This window comes from Mus caroli, chromosome 3 (genome assembly GCF_900094665.2).
Source record: "Mus caroli chromosome 3, CAROLI_EIJ_v1.1, whole genome shotgun sequence".
Lineage (NCBI taxonomy): Eukaryota > Metazoa > Chordata > Mammalia > Rodentia > Muridae > Mus > Mus caroli.
This window is the reverse complement of record NC_034572.1, coordinates 37,544,609-37,565,562: the sequence shown is the minus strand read 5'-3', so window position 1 is coordinate 37,565,562 and position 20,954 is coordinate 37,544,609.

Here is a 20,954-nt window from a genome sequence, read left to right as displayed (position 1 = left end):
TTCTCACATGAGGAATACTAAATGGCTGAGAACCACTTCAAAAAAATGTTCAGCATCCTTAATCATCAGAGAAATGTAAATCAAAGCAACCCTGAGATTTCACCTCACATCAGTCAGAATGGCTAAGATCAAAAATTCAGGTGACAGCAGACACTCAAGAGGATGTGGAGAAAGAGGAACACTCCTCCATTGTTGGTGGGATTGCAAGCTTTTACAACCACTCGAAATCTGTCTGGTGGTTCCTCAAAACATTGTACATAGTACTATGGAGAATCCCGCAATACCTCTCCTGGGCATATATCCAGAAGATGTTCTAACCAGTAAGAAGGACACCTGCTCTACTATGTTCATAGCATCCTTATTTATAATAGCCAGAAGCTGGAAAGAATACTGATGGCCCTCAACAGAGGAAATGATACAGAAAATTTGGAACATTTACACAATGAGGTACTACACAGCTATTAAAAAGCATGAATTTATTAAATTCCTAGGCATATGGAAGGATCTGGAAGGCATCCTCCTGAGTGAGGTAACCCAATCACAAAAGAACACACATGATAATTGGATATTAGCCCAGAATCTTAGAATACCCAAGATACAAGATACAATTTGCAAAACACATGAAACTCAAGAAGAATGAATACCAAAGTTTGGACACTTGCCCCTTCTTAGAATTGGGAACAAAACACCAATGGAAGGAGTTACAGAGACAATGTTTGGAGCTGAGGCGAAAGGATGGACCATCTAGAGACTGTCATACCCGAGGATCCATCCCATAATCAGGCTCCAAAGGCTGACACCATTGCATACACTAGCAAGATTTTGCTAAAAGGACCCATATATAGCTGTCTCTTGTGAGGCTATGCCAGGGCCTGGCAAACACAGAAGTGGATGCTCACAGTCAGCTATTGGTTGGATCACAGAGCCCCCAATGGAGGAGCTATAGAAAGTACCCAAGTAGCTAAAGGGTTCTGCAACCCTAAAGGTGCAACAACAATATGAACTAACCATTCCCCGCTAGAGCTCATGTCTCTAGCTGTATACATATCAGAAGAGGGCCTTGTAGGCCATCATTGGAAAGAGAGGCCCATTGGTTTTGCAAACTTTATATGTCTTAGTACAGGCGAATGCCAGGGCCAAGAATTGGGAGTGCGTGGGTAGGGGAGTGGGGGAAGTGTATGGGGGACTTTTGTGATAGTATTGGAAATGTAAATGAAGAAAATACCTAATATACAATGAAATTTTAAAAATGTTAACAAAATAGGTAAACAAATATTTTCTTTCAGTCCAGAAAGATAATGTTTTTCACAGATGTTCCAGGTAGCCAATGATTTAGATACTTAATATTTACAGATTGAAAAGGAGTAACTGCTATTCACATGAAAAATATATGCATATTACAACACAATTTAATGTACAGAAAATCAGAATTGGAGGTCTGCACCCCATTGTATAAAATTGAAAAATTAAATTTAGATGAAGTGCTCATTCATTTTAAAAGTGATATATATTTTATGTTAGTGTCTAATAAGAGCAATATATTATATCTGGTGGTGGATCTAATGTAATTTAGGGTATCAGTCTGACAGCTACATAAAATTATCCTTGTAAATACCTTTAGACTCATCAAATCATTTTAAATTAATTTTCCCCCTTAACACATGATTTCAAAAAAGGATTTCTTTAAAACTACAAACTTGCCTTCACTTAATAAGTAATGTGTGCATTTCAGGTTTCCAAATCTATTACACGGTATTATCACTAGACAAAAAAATTTTGAACAAAGTGTACTTTAGGAAAAATTGTATATATACACACTCACACACATGCACAAACACACACACACACACACTGAAACAAAGTAAAGATAAACCAAATAATAGGACTAATGTCAATTATGAGCTACAGAAGCATTTTGGTAAACTTCAGAAAGGCAGATGCCTTGAGATTAAGGTTTAATAAGTAATATATGACTTACATTACTAATTTTATAAATGAGTTTTATTCAGGAGAGTAAAGACTAAAAATGTAGACATGTCATATTTAATCAAGGTTCTACAAAATATACTTTTACTTTTAACTGACAAGTATATTTGTCAGTGTGTTAGCAAACATTAGCTACATATTTTATTGTGTTTATATACATGTATGTCACAGTTCCTGTGTTGACCTCATATGATACTCTGCAGTGCTTACTTCTTTTCTTCTACCATGGGAGTTCCAAATGTCAAATTCAAGATACCTGCTGCAAACACTTTTGACTACTGAACCATCCCATGCGCCCTAATATAATATTTCAAGCAGCCATATAAAACAATTATTACTACTGCTATCAATCTATACACAAACAAGCAAAATCCAAACAAAATAACAACCCTGGAAGACATTCTAGAACACATGATTATAGCTAGCACTCTGGTTAAAAAGCAGCCCATTCAGTAAAACTATGGCATATTAGTGACTACAGTAAACATGTAGACATGATGATGACTCTGGAAAAACATTCTATCTGCTATGTGATAATGTTTTTTTTTTTTTTTGTAGCTTTAAAGTTTCAGAAGTGTTATTTGCCAAAATTTTAATAAGTTCAAAATGACATCACAGATATTGATTAGATAAGACTGAACACTGTGAGAGAACTTGTTGTTCAACAATTGGTTAATAAAACAAAATTGGACATCAGATTATGAAGCTAATGAGACTGGAGAACAATGAAAAGTTAATTCCACAAGTTGCATCATACATAATTATAATCATGCTTGTGGGTGAAATATTGGAATGACTTTAGATTTTGTAATATCTCAGTTCTCCCATTCCAAAAATTTAACTGTATTTTCTACATCATGGCTTAATAAGAGGTAGAACATGCAGAAGAATTGTTACTTTACAGGAGAAACTTTCTGAAAGTTGCTTCTGAAAAGACAGTAAGCCATAGAAACTGTAGACTTTCAAAATGATAGAAAGTTATAGGTCTGGATATCTGAGGAATATTAATAGTGTCTATCACAGGATCTCTTGTTGATTCACAGTTGTGGAAAATGTCCTTTGTGGTGGTGTTTCTTGGCAAATTGCTGTTTTAAAGTATATGGTAAGGTAGGATGGTGAAGGGATTTAAACAGAGCCATTTAGAGATCAGCAAATCCCATAAAAAATCTTGAAACTCCTAGTTTCTGTTGCATTTATACGGGATGTGGATATAAAAATGACAGCAGAAAGACAAGTTATACATGAGTTGACTTGGTTAGGACAGTTTTATAAGTAACAGATTGTCTAAATCTCTTTTTCTTATTTTCCATAGACATTTAAAAACTTGAAATTATGGTTGCTATTTCTTGTTGAAGGCCCACATTGAGATGATCGAGCCAGGTTGACTCCATGACAGGCTGCAAAATGCAAGTATAGAAGATTTGGCTTAGGTTTCTGTTTCTTAGAACCAAACAAGACAGATCCTGGTTAAAACAAAACAAAACAAAACAAAACAAAACAAAACAAACAAAGAAAAAAACCCAGATAGATAGATGATAGATAGATAGATAGATAGATAGATAGATAGATAGATAGATAGATAGATAGATAGATGATAGATAAAAAACAGAGCTTATTGGCAGCCAATTAGGAGCTACCCCACTATCTGCTCTGAGTGAAGAATGCTGAGTCAAAACTTGTCCTGGAAAGTTCCAAGGCCCCCAGCAATGGTTTTGGAAAGTTCCCAGAGCCATTCTTACCACTAGAGATAGAGCCAACCACTTAAGATAAAGGTTACCTACCCCTCCCTAAAATTTCCGTAATCTGCTTTAAATTGAGCCTGCAAGCTCTCTTCAGGGTGATCATTTTGATGAGTTATAGATCCCTGCATTTGGTGTTTCTACAGAATGAACTTGCTTTTGCACACTCTTTGAGTCTGGAGTGTCATTTTTCAATGATTCATGAACCCTTACAACATTAGGTTTTATGAATGAGTAAATCCATTAAGTTTAGAGATATTACTCTGTGCTTGTGTTTATTGCTATAAACCAAAGTTCACATTACATAACTATTTAATTATTGTATAGGTGAGTAAGAAATTGCCTATGAAGGAGATAACATTGCATGTTTAAATGTGAAAATAGCAAAGGGCATTTAAAAAGTGAATACTCATGAATTCAAGTAATATAGCACTATTTTCAATAAAGATGTATTACAGACTGTAAACTGTCAGGAGCCAGAATTACCCAAGACTTTCTCAGAGGCCATGGTGAAACAATCAAATCATTATTCATTCTGTGTCCTTGTGCAGGTATGGCCTTGACAAGGTCAGAATAAGTCTGAAGCCAGTACCTCAAAAGAATCAAGGTTGCAGTTTCTGGGAACCCCATTCTTGGATGTGGTTATCTGGGGAACCCAGATGTGGACTTTCTCTGGCCAACAACCTGAGGTGGACAGAAAAGAGTGGGTGGAGTAAAGGTTTCCAGGCTTGACCTCTTGAGTAGAAACCAGGAAAAAGAGAAGAAAGGAGGAATAAAAAAGTCATCATGGAGTAGGTTGGTCATGAGCCCATTGTCATGAGGACAAGATTGTTTGAGTAGGTATAGCCCAGGCTGAACATGACAAGTGATATCTTGAGGTTATTAACAGGGAAGTAGACACAATATTATAGAGGGTTGATATCTGTCCAGCTCTAGTGCTTTAAGGCTTATCATAAATATAAGGTCTTTCATCTGGTAACTATATGGTCTAAGTGGCATGAAATAACCCAAAATAGTATGTATCAGAGCAGTGTCTGTTTTATTTCTTTGCTTTCATTGCTGTAACCCCTGAAAACAGTATATAAGATGCTTTACTGTTTAATAAGCTTGCTTAGCATAAGTCATCACCTTATGTAAGATCCCCTGATCCTAGCTATTCTTTGTCTTCCAATCTCAGGTACTCTCATGTGACACCTTGTTTTTGGGAACCTGTATACCTGCAGATATTGGTAATTAAGCAATTTTATTTCGCAATATTTAACCTAGGGAATAACCCTATGGATATTATGAGAATCTAAAGATCAGTCCCTAGAAGACAGTTGGCTTTCCAGTTGCAAAATTCAATTTCTAATCAGCCATTCTCAGAACTGAAAATGTGGATTGGATTATATACTCATCAGGCTTCCAACTGTCCTTGTATCACAATTTGTATTTCAAATCCAAATATTGGTCACAATTCCATTTACCTTGCCAACACTCCTCTGCCATCTTAAAAAATAAGAAGTGAAGAAAACAAAGCTATTAACAATCTGCCTAGGATTTGATGAAAATTGAAATTTTGTTACAGACCTAATAAGGATATCCAAAAACAAAACAAAACAAAACAAACAAAAACAAACAAACAAACAAACAAAAAACAAAAAATATGTTCATTTTGAAGACAAAGAAAATGTTGAATGATTTTGCTATACACTGAATGTAAGTATGCATATATGAATTAATTAATGAAAAATTCAAGGTGACACAGAAAGGGAACAGATGGAAAGAAAAGAACATTCCTTGTACTATTCCTTGTCCTTATTCCTTAATTTCTTTTAGTTTGGGAAAATATTGTTTAAAAAATTTCAAAAGAAATTTACATTAAATATCAAAAGTAATGATGGACATGGGTTTATGCATTAAAATAGTATCTTTGGAAAAATTAATGTTCTCCAAGAGTCTCACTGGGTTGTAACTGTGGGCTTTTCTACCCATACCCTCTTCACCAAAACAATGACTCTAAGACTTCTTATATTTGAATAAATGGGTAGGCTAGTAGCTTTGGTTCATTTCCACTAGGTCATGACTCAATTATCCCATTTAAACTTGTCTAAGTCATGCTACATGGCTAGTTACTTCTCCTTCAGTTTCAGGAGGCCATCTTCCTCAGAGTTTGGGGCACATCTCCTGAACTTGGCACTATTCTAGACATCTTCTCTCTGTACTAGATATTCCAGCTCCCTATTTCATGCCTAAGCTAATAAGCCAACAGCATTTTATTGACAGGTGATGATACTTCCATACATTCAACAAGTTATTCTTCTTTTTAGTATAATAAAGGACTATATCTTACAAAAACAAAATATATAATAATAACAATTATAGAATTCTACTACCTATCCTATCTTGATGAGTTCATAGTTCTTTATCTAAGTCAATTTCTTTCATGGCTTGCATTACCAACCTAAAACATCTCAGACCTTGCAACATTTTCCTAAATCCTAAATAACTTAAGCTTTAATTATTTATCTATAACAACCTAATCATCAATTCAATTAGAGATTTGAGAAGGAATAAATATTACTAAGTTTGCATAAAGTGCAGACAAGCAGCTTTCAAATTTATAGAAATGACAGAAAAAGCTGGTTTACTAGAGAGACCCCTAAAATTTCTATGTGTGAATGGAGCATCCATCTTCAGACTTTTGGCTCAGAATATCTGACAGACTTTTCTGCAAAGCAGAAATTATGAAGTGCTCCTTTTCTTGTCTTGGAAAAGCTCAGTAGTCACATATCCTGCTCCCTGTTTGCCCAGTTTAGACAGCATACTGTCAGCAACTGAAGCAAAGTTAGTTTCTTACTCAATGACTATCTTGCTACATTTGAAGCAAGCTCCATAAAGATGTTCTTTGATACTCATCATTTGAAATGTAAGTGAATAAAATATCTAACAAAAAATCTGATAAAAAAAAGAAAATGAATTCACAACCTACCCCAACTTATGAGACATAATGAAAACAGCAATAAAAAGAAAGTTCATAGCTCTACGTGACTTCTTTTTTTCATTTTTATTAGATATTTTCTTCATTTACATTTCAAATACTATGTGCCTTCTTAAGGAAATTAGAGCCCATATTAACAACTTAAGACCATACTTGAAAAGTCTAGAACAAAAGGAAGCAAACATATCCAAGAAGAGAAAAGAGTAGGAAATAATCAAATTTGGGACTTAATTCAACAAATAAAAAAAAAAAGTGAATACAAAGAATTAATAAAAAAAAAAAAAAAAAAAAAAAAAAACCAAGAGCTGTTTCTTTGAAAAACTCAACGTGATAGACAACCCTTACCAAAATAACTAAAAGGCCGAGAGAGAATATCCAAACTAACAAAATCAGAAATGAAAAGGAGACATCACAACAGATACCAAGGAAATCCATTCATTAAGAAATATTAGGTCTTAATTTAAAAAGTCTGTGCTCCACAAACTTGTAAACTCTAAATCAAATGGACAATTTTCTTGATAGTCACCACTACAAATGTTAAATTGCAGTCATGTAAATGATTTAAATAAACCTATCAACCTGAATGAAATACAAGCAGTCATTAAAATTCTCCCAAACAAAACAGCAAGGTTATAATGCAAAATTCTACCAGATAGTCAAAGAAGAGATAATACCAATATTACCCAAATTATTCCACAAAATAGCAAGAGTAGGAAAACTGTCAAATTAATTATATGAGGCCATAATCTCCTTGATACCTAAACCATAAAAAGAATCAGTCATGAAAAAGAATTTCAGACCAATTTCACTTAGGAAAACTGATGATATTTAGTAAAATGCTTGCAAAACTAGATCCAAGAACACATCAAAACCATTATATATCATGATCAACTTGGAACAATGCTTCAACCCAGAGATTGAGGGATGGTTCCACCATATAAACAAACTGAAAAAAAAACAAATAAACAAACAAAAAACATGATCATCTCATTGAATGCTGAAAAAGCTATTGATAAAACTTAACTCCATAATAAAAGTCTTGGAGAAATCAGAAATACATAGCCAAACCTAAACACATTTAAGGCAATATATAGTAAGCCAACAGCTAACATCAAATTAAGTGGAGAGAAACCCAAAATAATTGCATTAAAATCCAGAACAATGTAAGGATGTTGATTCTCTCCATATCTAATCAATATAGTACTTGAAGTTCTACTAGAGCAATTAGACAGATAAAGGAGATCAAGAGGATACAGTTTGGGAAGGAAGAAATCAAAGTATCAATATTTGAAGATGATATGCTAGTCACTCAAAAAAAATGATGATTTAAATTACCCACAAATTGTATCAGAGAACTCCTACCATAAATAAACACCTTCAAAAAAGTGACTGGATTCAAGATTAACAAAAAAGAAAAATCTGTAGCCATGCTATATACAAACATCACCCTTCACAATAGTCACAAAAAATATAAAATAAATTGGTGTGACTCTGAAATAATAAGTCAAAAACTTGTATGACAAGATCTGCAACTCTCTGAAGAAAGAACTCTAAGAAGATATCAGCAGATGGAAAGGCCTCTCATGCCCATGGATCAGTAGGAATAACACAATAAAAATGACCATTCTGCTGATATCAATCTATAGATTTAATGCAATCCATATCTAAATTCTGACACAATTCTTATGGACCCTAAGGGATTAATATTCAATATTACGTGGAAAAAATAAGGATATCTAAAGCAATCCTTTACAATAAAATAACTTCTGGAGGTATCACAATTCCTGCTCTCAAACTGAACAGCAGAACAATAGTAACAAAATCCTCATGGTATTAGCACAAAAAACAAACAGGTTGATTAACAAAACTGAATCAAAGAACCAGAAGTTAATCCACATACCTTTGTACACTTGATTTTTGAAAAAATAAACCCAAACTATACAATTGAAAGGAAAATCATAAACAATAAACAGTGCTAGTCTAACTAGATATCTGCATATAGAAGAATGCAAATAGATTCATATTTACTGCCCTACCCAAAAACTCAAGTCCGAAAGGATCAAAGACCTCAGCAACAACAGCAACAATGACAAAATACCCCTAACAAAACAGACAAACAAAAGCCAGAAACACTAAATCTGGAAGATAAAGTGAAAAATAGCCTTGAAGAAAATGGCACAGGATACAACTTCCTGAACAGAAAACCAATAGCTCATGTACTAAGATCAACAATTAATAAATTGGACCTCATGAAACTGAAAAACTTCTATAAGACAAAGGACACTGTCAATAAGACAAAATGGCAATATAGAAAATGAGAAAAAAATTTTTCACCAACTCCACATCTGACAGAGGGTTAACATCCAAAATATATAAAGAACTCATGAAACAAGTCATCAACAATTCAAATAACTAATTTAGAAAATGGAGTACAGATCTAAACATAGAATTCTCAAAAGAGGAATCTATAGTGCTTAAGAAGCCCTTAAAGAAAGGTTCAACCCCTTACTCACCAGGGGAATGCAAATCAAAACAACTCCATGACTTACTTTGTGCCCATCAGGATAACTAAGATAAAAACTCAAGAGATAGCTCATCCTGATGACAATATGGATCAATGGGACTACTCCTTAATTGATGGTGGGATTGAAAACTGGCACAACCACTTTGGTATGTGCTCAATTATAAGGGGATTTTAATCATTAATTAGTCAAAAATCAATTTGTCAGTTTCTCAAAAAATTGTGAATAGCTCTACCTTAAAATACAGATATACTACTAATGGGCATATGTCAAAAAGAAGCTCCAACAAATCACAAGAACACTTGCTCAACTATGTCCATAACAGTTTTATGCATAATAACTAGAAACTGGAAATAACTTAGATGTCCTTCAAATGAAGAATGGATAAAGAAACTATGACTCATTGGAATGGAATGTTACTCAGCTATTAAAAAGAATGCCAACATAGAATATTCCAGCAAGTGGATGTAACTAGAAAAGATCATTCTGAGTGAGGTTACTGAAATCCAGAAATACAAACGTGGCATGTACTTACTTATAAGTGATTATTTGTCATTAAATAAAGAATAATCATGGTACAAACCACAGACCAAAAGAAATTAAATGACTAGGTAGGCCTAAGGGGGGACACTTGAAAGGGAAATAGATCAGACATCAGGGATGGATGGAGGGAGGTGACTTGGTGAAAGAAGGACTAGGAATGGAAACAGCTGGGGTGAGGTGGGAGAGCATGGAGGGAGAGTGTTGAATAGAACACATGGCTGCCTTTCCTAGCATTGGAAGAGAATGTGCTTAATATTTCTGTGGCTTCATATGCCAGGTCTTGTTGATGTCCACCGGGAGCCCTCCTCTTATTCTGGGGAAAAGTAGTAAGCAGGGAAGTAAGAAGAGAGGAGGAGAAGAGAGAAGGGAAGCTGTAGTCAAGATGCAAAGTGAACAAATAACTTAGTTAATAAGAAAAAACGAATATATTTGAGAAATCACTCCATTTCAAATATTAAAAAAGTGTCTTTTTTGGCATTGCATTTGACATTCAGCAAATTTGTAAGTGATCAGGGTAACATACAGCTACAGTGTTAACACTAAGGAAGGATTTCTGTAACTTGAGAGCAGCTTGTTTTACAAATCCCATTTCAAGTCAGCCAAGGCTTATAATAAGAGCCTATCTCAGAGAAATAAAAGTAATACAAAATGTGTATGCATAAATTCATTTTTGGTAGGTGATACTTTAAAACAGTCACACAAATTAAAAAAATAGTCTCATGATATGTGTACATTTCTATTTTTATGGCTACTCATAAATACATATAAACTGGCCTGAGAATTCAGTATTTTTCCTGTTCCCTTTAGAATTAATCTAAACACTTTTGTTATTAAAACTATCATTTTAATTCATTTCTCTTTTTCCCTTTTCTTTTTCCTTCATATATGTGTCTGTCTATCTCTCTGTATATTTGTCTGTCTGTGGTGTTTGTCCATGTGTACATGACTGGAGGTCATCTATGACTCTCCACACTTTTCCTTTACAACATGCACAAACCACATAACCTGTCCAACTCCTCTGTCTGCACCACTCAGCTCTATTTTCAGTCAAGACCATTTCATTCTACTCAGGTTTTCATGCTTGTACATCAAGTATTCTTAAATGATGAGCCATCTTCCATATCCAGGCTTATTCTTTAATAAAGGTAGGTCAAACTGGAGAATATAGTTCTATGGTTGAGTATTTGCCTAGCATGTACAAGGCTAGAAGTTTAATATTCCATAATGTCAGAACAAAGCAAAGTACAGATGAAAGGTACCATTTGAGACATTTTCTTACATAACTTGTGAATCACTGCACACATTTTCGAAATGAACACTTTTGGCGAAATTAAAAATAGGAAGAAAAATGTTTGAGTTACAGCAAATGCAAATTAACCAGCTAATCATTTTTCCTGTAAAAGACAAAGTTTCCTCAGTTACCATAGTCAGAGCATGGAATACATGAATAAATTACCAAAGAAATGGCCACTGCTGCCCACAGTCTTCTTTGTTTGAGGAACTACTATGTCAGTTGCAAACACTGGAGCCTCTTCTGAGGTTCACATTAGGCCTAGGTTGAAGAAAGAGATATAAATGTGATGGCTTTTTGGCTTTCTGGCTGATAGGGATGTCTGGATTTTGGTTTTTGTTTGTTTATTTGTTTTTGGTTTTGTTTTGTTTTGATTTGATTTTTTGCAGAGACACATTAGAGGTAGCTCTAGAGGTGGGTAGAAATATAGGAAAATAATATTAAGAATCCTGTGACCCAGATTCATTTCTTTATCTTCCAGTTTGGAAGGAGAGCCAAATCCATGCACTGGTCCTCTATGCCTGGGCTGACGACCTATCATGAACTACTGGATGTGCTGACATCACCCAAAATGAGAAACTGTAGGCATAGGCTCTAATGTGTGATTTTACTTTGAGTAATGATTTAACTTTCTGTGGTTCACAAACGTTTTTGTGCATTCAGAGTAATATGAGTACAGGGGTTAAAATATTACCAATGTATTAGGGTTTCACCAAAAAGAAGTCATACTTGGCATACACACATGACACCCATGAGAGTTTTTTTAGACATATCTTGGGTTGGGCTGATGGCAACAAGTAAGGAATTGGTCTAGAAAGGTACAATTTTCCAGAAAATCTCTTCCTATCCTTTGTTTCCAAGACCTGTCTTCTCCAAAAATTTTAGAGATCCCAAGAATGAAGGAAGATAAAAACATTCAAGTCATAATATGTATCACTTGGAAGTACTTCATTTCAGAGATGACTTGGTTAGGAAAAACACTATTTCTTTTCTTCATATAATTGTTTTGGATAATGTCTTCAGAGAAGAGTTTGTAATGATTTAATTTCTGACTCAGATTGAATCTATGATCATTGGAATTTGTTTCAAATACCACTATCCTCAATTTCATCAACAGTGTAATCATATTTTTTGCATATCTTAATGCCAAGATGTCTTGTAAGCATGAAAGAAATAGTATAATATAGTTCAACTGTACAAAGAATGAACTGACCTGAAGAACTGGAGGGCAATATGTGAAGAGGACTATGGTAGTCATAGGAAAACAGATTTCTTCACAAGTCTATCATCTCAAGAAAGATAATCCTGTAAAGTAGGAATGAGTGGCAGCTAAAACGTTGATGAACAGACACCAGGGTGCATTTAGAAGGACTCCGTTCTACATTAAATAGGCATGACTATGGAGTATAACGATGTTACCTATTTATGCAAATCTAGGAAGAGAAAGTTTGAGACACCACCCATAAAGACATGAAAGGATAATAAGTGCCTAATCCTTCTTATTCAATATGTTATGTATGCTATACCCAATAAGTATATATGGCCTATGTATTCATTTAAAAAAACACGAGAATGACTAAATAATTATTTCTCATACTTTCTCATAAGAAAATATGTGTCCATTCTAAAATGTAATGTGTTTGTGCAATTTAATTTATAGAAAGGTGTGACTGTCTCTGAAAAATTATTCATTTTCTTTACTTTTTAATATGTACTTCAAGTAGCAGGCAGATAAACTGTAGTATGAAGCTTAAATTGCAAGAAAATAAATTAAAACTCAGTTATTTCTGTGTAGGCTAGAATTGTTTTGAAAGCTGTCAGTCTAAAAAGCTTGAGCATGAACCTAGGTAATTCCTCCTTTTTTTTTTTTAACATTTCTTACTTTTTAATGCAATATAGAGCCAAAAATTTCTAATGACATTTAAATACCTAACATCTAAATTTTTTTATTAATGGTATCAATTTATTTTATAATTTTTTTCTTTCCATTTTCTTGTTAAATCTATTCCTTTGGTTTCTAAGTTGCAGTAAAATTTAAAACATAACCTAATGAAGAAATGCAGAATATCCCAATGCTTTACTGATAAGAAGAAGAATATGTTGAGGGACATCTGGTATCTTTCCAGTTTCTGGCTTTTATAAATAAGGCTAGTATGAACATAGTGTAGCATGGGTGCTTATTACAAGTTGGAAAACCTTCTGTGTATATGCCCAGGATTGGTATTGCTGGTATTAGTACTATCTAATTTTCTGAGCAACCACTAAACTGATTTCCAGAGTGGTTTTGCCATCTTAGAATCCTACCAGCAATGGAGGAATATCATCTTTCTCTACATCCTTGCCAGCATCTGCTGTCCCTCAACAGAGGAATGGATACAGATAATGTGGTACATTTACACAATGGCGTACTACTCAGCTATTAAAGACAATTAATTTATGAAATTCTTAGGCAAATGGATGGATCTGGAGGATATCACCCTGAGTGAGGTAACCCAATCACAAAAGAACACACATGAAATGCACTCACTGATAAGTGAATATTAGCCCAGAAGTTCAGAATACCCAAGATAAAATTTGCAAAATGCATGAAGCTCAAGAAGAAGGAAGACCAAATTATGGATATTTCATTCCTTCTTAGAATGGGGAACAAAATATCCATGGAAGGAGTTACAGAGACAAATTTCAGAGTAGAAACTGAAGGAATGACCATCCAGAGACTCCCCCTCCCACCCCCTGGGGATCCATTCCATAAATAACCACCAAACCCAGATACTATTTCAGATGATAACAAGATTTTGCTGACAGGAGCCTGATATAGCTGTCTCCTGTGAGGCTATGTCAGTGACTGGCAAATACAGGAGTGGATGCTCACAGTCATCCATTGGACAGAGCACAGGGTCCCCAATGAAGGCACTAGAGAAAGTGCCCAAGGAGCTGAAGTGTTCTGTAGCCCTATAGAAGGAACAGCAATATGAACTAACTAGTACCTCCAGATCTCCCTGGGACTAAACCACCAATCAAAGAAAACACATGGTGGGACTCATGTCTCTAGCTGCATATATAGCAGAGGATGGCCTAGTCAGCCATCAATGGGAGTTGAGGCTATTAGCACTGTGAATATTCTATGCCCAATATAGGGGATGCCAGGGCCAGGATGTGGGAGTGAGTGGGTTGAGGAACAGGTGCTGGGGGAATGGGAGATTTTAGGGGAGGAAACTAGGAAAGGTGATAGCATTTGAAATGTAAATAAAGAAAATATCTAACTTTAAAATATGAAAAAAAATAAAAGGAACAAAAAATAAGAAAGAAGAATATGCAGAAGAAATTTACAACAGAAAAAGAAAGAAAGAAAGAAGAATATGCAGAAGAAATTTACAACAGAGTAAATAGACAATTCTCTCATCAATATATTTTAATTTGTTATGAATTTTGTTAAAATTTTGCATCTATTTTATGGTCAATTTTGTCTGATACCTTAACATAAAATAAGTAAAATATCCTTGATTTATGAATTTGTGACTTACAAAAGTTCAATCATTATATACACATAAAAACTCTTGTATATTTTAATAAACTCTTCCTGAAGCTCTTGGATATACTATACAATGTTTATTCAAGTCAATCAGTAGTTTACTTTGAATGACATATGAAACAAAGCTTTTTTACAGAAACAACAGAATACTTTCAAATACACCCAGCTATATATTTAGAATTCCAAATATATATGTATATGTATATATATATAATGATTTCCAAATATAAAATATATGTTTCAAATACAAAAATATAGGCAGATAAATTTATAAATTTTGAAACATAGACAGTTAGCTCTCTTATTGTCAAAAAAATTTCCTTAGAAACAATTTCATTGATTTTGTGTGTGTGTGTGTGTGTGTGTGTCAGTGTGTTTGGTTTGGAGAAGGAGTGGATGGAGGAAGTTATTTGGAGAGGAAGGAGGAGAAACTGCCGTCTGGATGTAAAAGATATATATATTATCCCTAACATTAAGAAGCATTTGGTAAGATATTTCTTGAATGATGACAATTATTGATGTTGATTCTTTCATTATATGAAATCATGTTAGTGACTTAATTGATACAACTTCAGTGTTCATAAAATGTTTTAATAATAAAAAGTGTATTAAACTAAGGAAGAATTGCTTACAAATACTGATTTATGTGTGAACAGCCATTTTAAATGAGGTTAGAACTTTCAGTAAAGGTAAGACTTCTAATAGCAAATTGCTAATTTGCTTCAGGTAATTGTTGACAAGTCTTCCTGTCAGGTCTATTTTCACTGATCAAATTCATTTAAGGGAGAAAGTAGTATCTGGAATGCTTTTTTTTTGTTTGTTTGTTTTGATATAGCTTGAGTAGCTGCAAAACTGTTCAGAAAGCTTGTCAGAAGTGAATTTTGTGGGCTATCTTTCTTGTTGGAAAGAGAATCAAAGCAGAATTACCAACAGGAAGTAATCTGTCTTTGAGTCAATGCAAAGTTATGTGCAATTTATTTTGTAGATCTCAATTCAGCTGAAACTAATAGGAAAGAATCAAAAGACCAGCCATAGTGTTTGTGAAAAAAGTTAAAGGACACTTTAAACATTAGATTCTGTACTAAACTTTCAAGTAATAAATAAGAAAATGTGGTATTTTATAAAAAAAAAAAAAGAGGGAGCAGAGCAAGATAAAAGAAAGGGGTGTATTTATAGGAATGACAAAATTTATTGCAGTTAAAGATCCAGAGAGCCCCAGCAAAGGCTGCAGGAGAATGTCAGAATGGCCCAGAACAAAGAGGCACAAACCCAGGAAATTAGGTTCACTCTTTTTTCTGAGGCTGGAGATGATAATTGTGCTCAGTAAATTGGGAAAGACTATACTATGCAGGCTTAATCATCTTTCCATCGAGTAAGATGAGTCATGGACTTATACCTGAAATCCTCCTCCTCCAAATGCCATAGAGATAATAGCTCACATTCCCATCTGCCCACCATCTGCTTGAACCTACTTCCAAAAAGTAATTTGAATGATTTTGATAAGAATAGGATAGAGTTTTCCTAAATATCCCATACAGGGAAAAAGCCACATCTGAACCCACATTGAAGATAGCAGTTTAACTTCTCAAACTTCTTATTTAGGCAGAAAGGGAAATTTAACACTTTAAGAGCTACGGTATACAAAGAAAGTCTGATAGGTTTATATCACTTCTTTTATTATTTTAATTTCAAATATCTATACAGTATTTTCATAAATTTCTTTTTGCTATTCTTTCTCTAATCCTCTCTGTTTCTAGCACTCTCATATTGCTCTCATATGCATGATTTTTTTTCAAAATTACTACCATTACATATAGTTATATAAATATATGAAGAAATAAACATATGAATAAAGATTACTGAGTCCATTTAATCTCACTTATATGTGTATGCTTATTTAGAATAGACCACTTGGTATTGAATAGAGAATTGGGAAGCACATTCTTTGAGAAGATTGATTTTCCATTTCAGAAGTCACTGATGGCTTGCACATCTCCGTTGAGGAGTGGGGTACTATACAATTCATCCCCTCTACTTGACCACTACTGTCATTTTGCAGGTCTTGATGGTACCATATTGTTGAAATTCATGGGTACAGATTAACTCTCATATGAAGACAGGACAATCTTGAAAGAGATTTCCTGGTATAGAGATTGGATTGCCTGTGTAAACAGTTGAGGTTAGACTAACCATTGTAACCTGTTCTTTGCATTTTAACTACTTTGGTTTCTACAATGTTCTTCACTTGCTGAAAAAAAAAAAAAGCTTTGTTGATAAAAGAGAAGTGAAGTTACACTGCTCTTTGGGTATTAAAATTAAAATACAGACATTGGCTAGAAAAGCAGGTAGGAAAACTGCAGATTTTCACTTTTTCCTCCATTCCTCTAAGAGCAGTTCCACAGGCTCATCCCCAACTCTGAGCAGTTTCCTCAGCCCCTCCTTACCAATATCTACTGGATCAAATATATCTTCCCCACCTATCTTCCTTAACTACTAACCCCATATGTCCTTCATACCCCTACCACTACCTGGCCTCTAAACTCCCTGGGGCCTCCAGTCTCTTGAGGGTTCATCTCACAAGAATGAACACAGACCCTGCAGCCCTCCGTTGTATGTGGGTTCAGGCCTCATATCAGCTGGTGTATGCTGTCTGTTTGGTGGTAAAGTGTTTGAGAGATCTCGGGGATCCAGATTAATTGAGATTTTTGGTTTTTCTACAGGGTCGCACTCATCCTAAGCTTCTTTCGGCCTTCCCTAATTTAAAACAGGGGTCAGCTGCCTCTGTCCATTGGTTGGGTGCAAATATCTGCCTCTTTTCATCTTTTCAGACTTTTCATCTTTTCAGACTTTTCAGCTGCTTGATGAATCTTCGGGAGTAGAGTCATGCTAGGTCACTTTTTGTGTGCTCCATAGCCTTAGTAATAATGTCAGGCTTTACGACCTTTGCTTGAGTTGGATCCCTCTTTGAGCTTGTTGCTGGACTTTCTTTTCCTCAGGCTCATCTCCATTTCCATCCCTGTAATTCTTTCAGACAGGAACAATTATGGATCAGAGTTCTGTGAGATGCCCACCTCTCATTTTATGCCCTGTCTTCCTCCTGAAGGTGAGCTCTATATGTTTCCTCTTCCTGCTGTTAGAAATTTCATCTAAGGTTCCTCCCTTTGAGTCCTGGGAGTCTCTGACCTCTTTGGTCTCTGGTGTATTCAGGGGGTTCCGGCCAAACTGCTACCTCCTGAGGTTGCTTGTTTCCCTTCTTTTAGATGGCTCTAGGGCTTCAGACATTTTCCCTCACCCAATACCAGATCAGATTCCCTTCTCCCTGACATTCCTCACCCCCACCCCATCCACTTTCCCTACCAAATTCTTCCCTCCCTCCCCATTTGTGATTATATTCTTCTCTTCTCCCTCCAAAGTGGGACTGAGGAATCCTCATTTAGGAACTTCAGCATGTTGATCTTTTTGAGTTCTATGGATTTTATCTTGGGCATTCTGTACTTCTTTATGGGGGTGGGGGCTAATATCCACTTATTAGTGAGTACATACCATGCATGCCCTTTTGGGTCTGAGTCACTTAACACAGGATGATATTTTCTAGTTCCATCCATTTGCCTACAAACTCAGGATGTCCTCATTCTTAATAGCTGAGTAGTATTCCATTGTGTAAATGAACCACATTTAATGTATCCTATATTCTGTTGTAGGACATCTAGGTTGTTTCCAGCTTCTGGCTATCACAAACAAGGCCACTATGAACATAGTGGAACATGTGCCCCTGTGGCATGGTGAGGCATCTTTTGGATATATTCCCAAGAGTGGTATATCTGGGTCTTCAGGTAGATATATTTCCAATTTTCTGAGGAACCTCCAGATTGATTTCCAGAGTGGTTGTACTAGTTTGCAATCCCACCAGCAATTTAGGAGGGTTCCTCTTTTTCTATCCTCACCAACATGTCTTTTTACCTGAAGTTTAGATCTTAGCTATTCTGATTGGTGTATTGTGGAATCTCGTTTTGATTTCCATTTCTCTGATCACTAAGAACTTTGAACATTTCTTTAGGTTTTTCTCAGCAATTTGAGATTCCTCTGTTGTGACTTCTTGGTGAAGTTCTACACCACATTTTTTTTTGATTGTGTTGGTATTATTATTTGCAGCTGATATGATAGTATACATAGAGACCCCAAAACATCTACCAGAGAACTTTTCTGGCTGATAAACAATTTCAGCACAGTGGCTGGATATAAGATTAACTCAAATCAGTAGCCTTCCTCTATACAAAGGATAAACAGGCTAAGAAAGAAATTTGTGAAACAGTTCCTTTCACAGTAGTCACAAATACTATAAAATGTCTTGGGGTTACTCTAATCAAACAAGTGAAAGACCTATATGACAATAACTTCAAGTCTCTCAAGAAAGAAATTAAAGATCTCAGAAAATGAAGAGATCTCCCAGGCTCAGATTGGCAGAATTAACATAGTAAAATTGGTCATCCTACCAAAGGCAATCTATAGATGCAATGCCATCTCCATCAAAATCCTAACACAATTCTTCAAAGACATGGAAAGAGCATTTCTCAAATTCATCTGGAAAGACAAAAAATAAAATAGAATAGTGAAAATAATTCTTAACAATAAAAGAACAGCAGGTGGAATCACCATCCCTGACATTAACCTTTACTACAGACCAGTAGTGATAAAACACTGCAACATATTTGTGCAGAGACAGACATGGTGATCAATGGAATAGAATTGAAGACCCAGAAATAAAACCACACTTAATGTCACTTAATCCTTGACAAAGACACCAAGAATACACAATGGAAAATTGAAAGCATCTTCAATAAATGGTGCTGGCCTAACTGGCTGTCTGTATGTAGAAGAATGAAAATAAACTCATATTTGTCACCTTGTACAAGGCTCAAGTCCAAGTGGGTCAAGGACCTCAACATAAAACCAGATACACTGAATCTAATAGAAAAGAAAGTGGGAAAGAGCCTTGAAATTATTGGCTATGGAGGAAATTTCCTAAACAGAATTCCAATGGCTCATGCTCTAAGAACCTCCAGATTGATTTTCAGAGTCATTGTGAAAGACCACTGAAGAAGGGAGACCCTCACTCACATCTTGGTATAACAGGACCACCCAAGACCGTCCTTGCTGCAATCACACAAGGTTTATTGACAGGAACCAAGCAGGGGTAGAGGAATTCGACCTGGAGTAACTGGGAAAGGGTGTATTTAAAGGAAAAACATAATCCAAGGGGAAGGGAGGGCTTTATTGGAAAATGCCGAAAATACCAGTGAAATATGCAGTTTTTATCACTACTGCTCTGTAGTAAAGGTTGATGTCAGGGATGGTTATTCCCCCAGCTGTTCTTTTATTGTTAAGAATTATTTTCACTATTCTATTTTTTTTTCTTTTTCCAGATGAACTTGAGAATTGCTCTTTACATGTCTTTGAAGAATAATTGTGTTAGGATTTTGATGGAGATGACATTGAATCTATAGATTTGGTAGGATGGCCAAATTTACTATGTTAATTCTGCCAAAATGAGCCTGGAAGATCTCTTCATTTTCTGAGAACTTCAATTTCTTTCTTGAGAGACTTGAAGTTATTGTCATACAGGTTTTTCACTTGTTTGGTTAGAGTAACCCCAAGACATTTTATAGTATCTGTGGCTATTGTGAAAGGAATTGTTTCCCAAATTTCTTTCTTAGCCTGTTTACCTTTTGATTACAAAGAGGGAACTAAAAATCACAAGGGGAAACTCCCTGCTTCTCAAGATTGTTCTCAAGATTTTAATTTAACTTTCTTGGTCAGCCAGTTCCTGGAACAGGGTCACTTAACTGTCTTGTGTGATTATCTGTTCTGTGGCCAGCAAAACTCTTGGAACAGGCTGCTTCAGGGCCCAACTATTTTTCTTTCTTGGCTCCAACTTGGTCTAGGGGGTCAAACTTAAATTTTCTACCTTACAGTTGTATCTGTTTGCAATCTCACCAGCAGTGGAGGAGTACTCTTTCTTCACATCCTCACCAAGATGTGTTTTCACATGAGATTTTGATATTAGCCATTCTGACTAATGTAAGGTGGAATCTCAGGGTTTTGATTTGCGTTTCTCTGAACATTAAGGAATTTGAACATTTCTTTAGGTGCTTCTCAGCCATTCAAGATTTCTCCATTGTGAAATCTTGGTTTAGTTCTCTACCTCATTTTTTGATTGGGTTGTTTCATGTTTTTGGTGATTATCTTCTTGACTGATTATATCAAAAAAGAAAAAAAGAAAGAAAGAAAGAAAGAAAGAAAGAAAGAAAGAAAGAAAGAAAGAAAGAAAGAAAGAAAGAAAGAAAGAAAGAAAGGAAGGAAG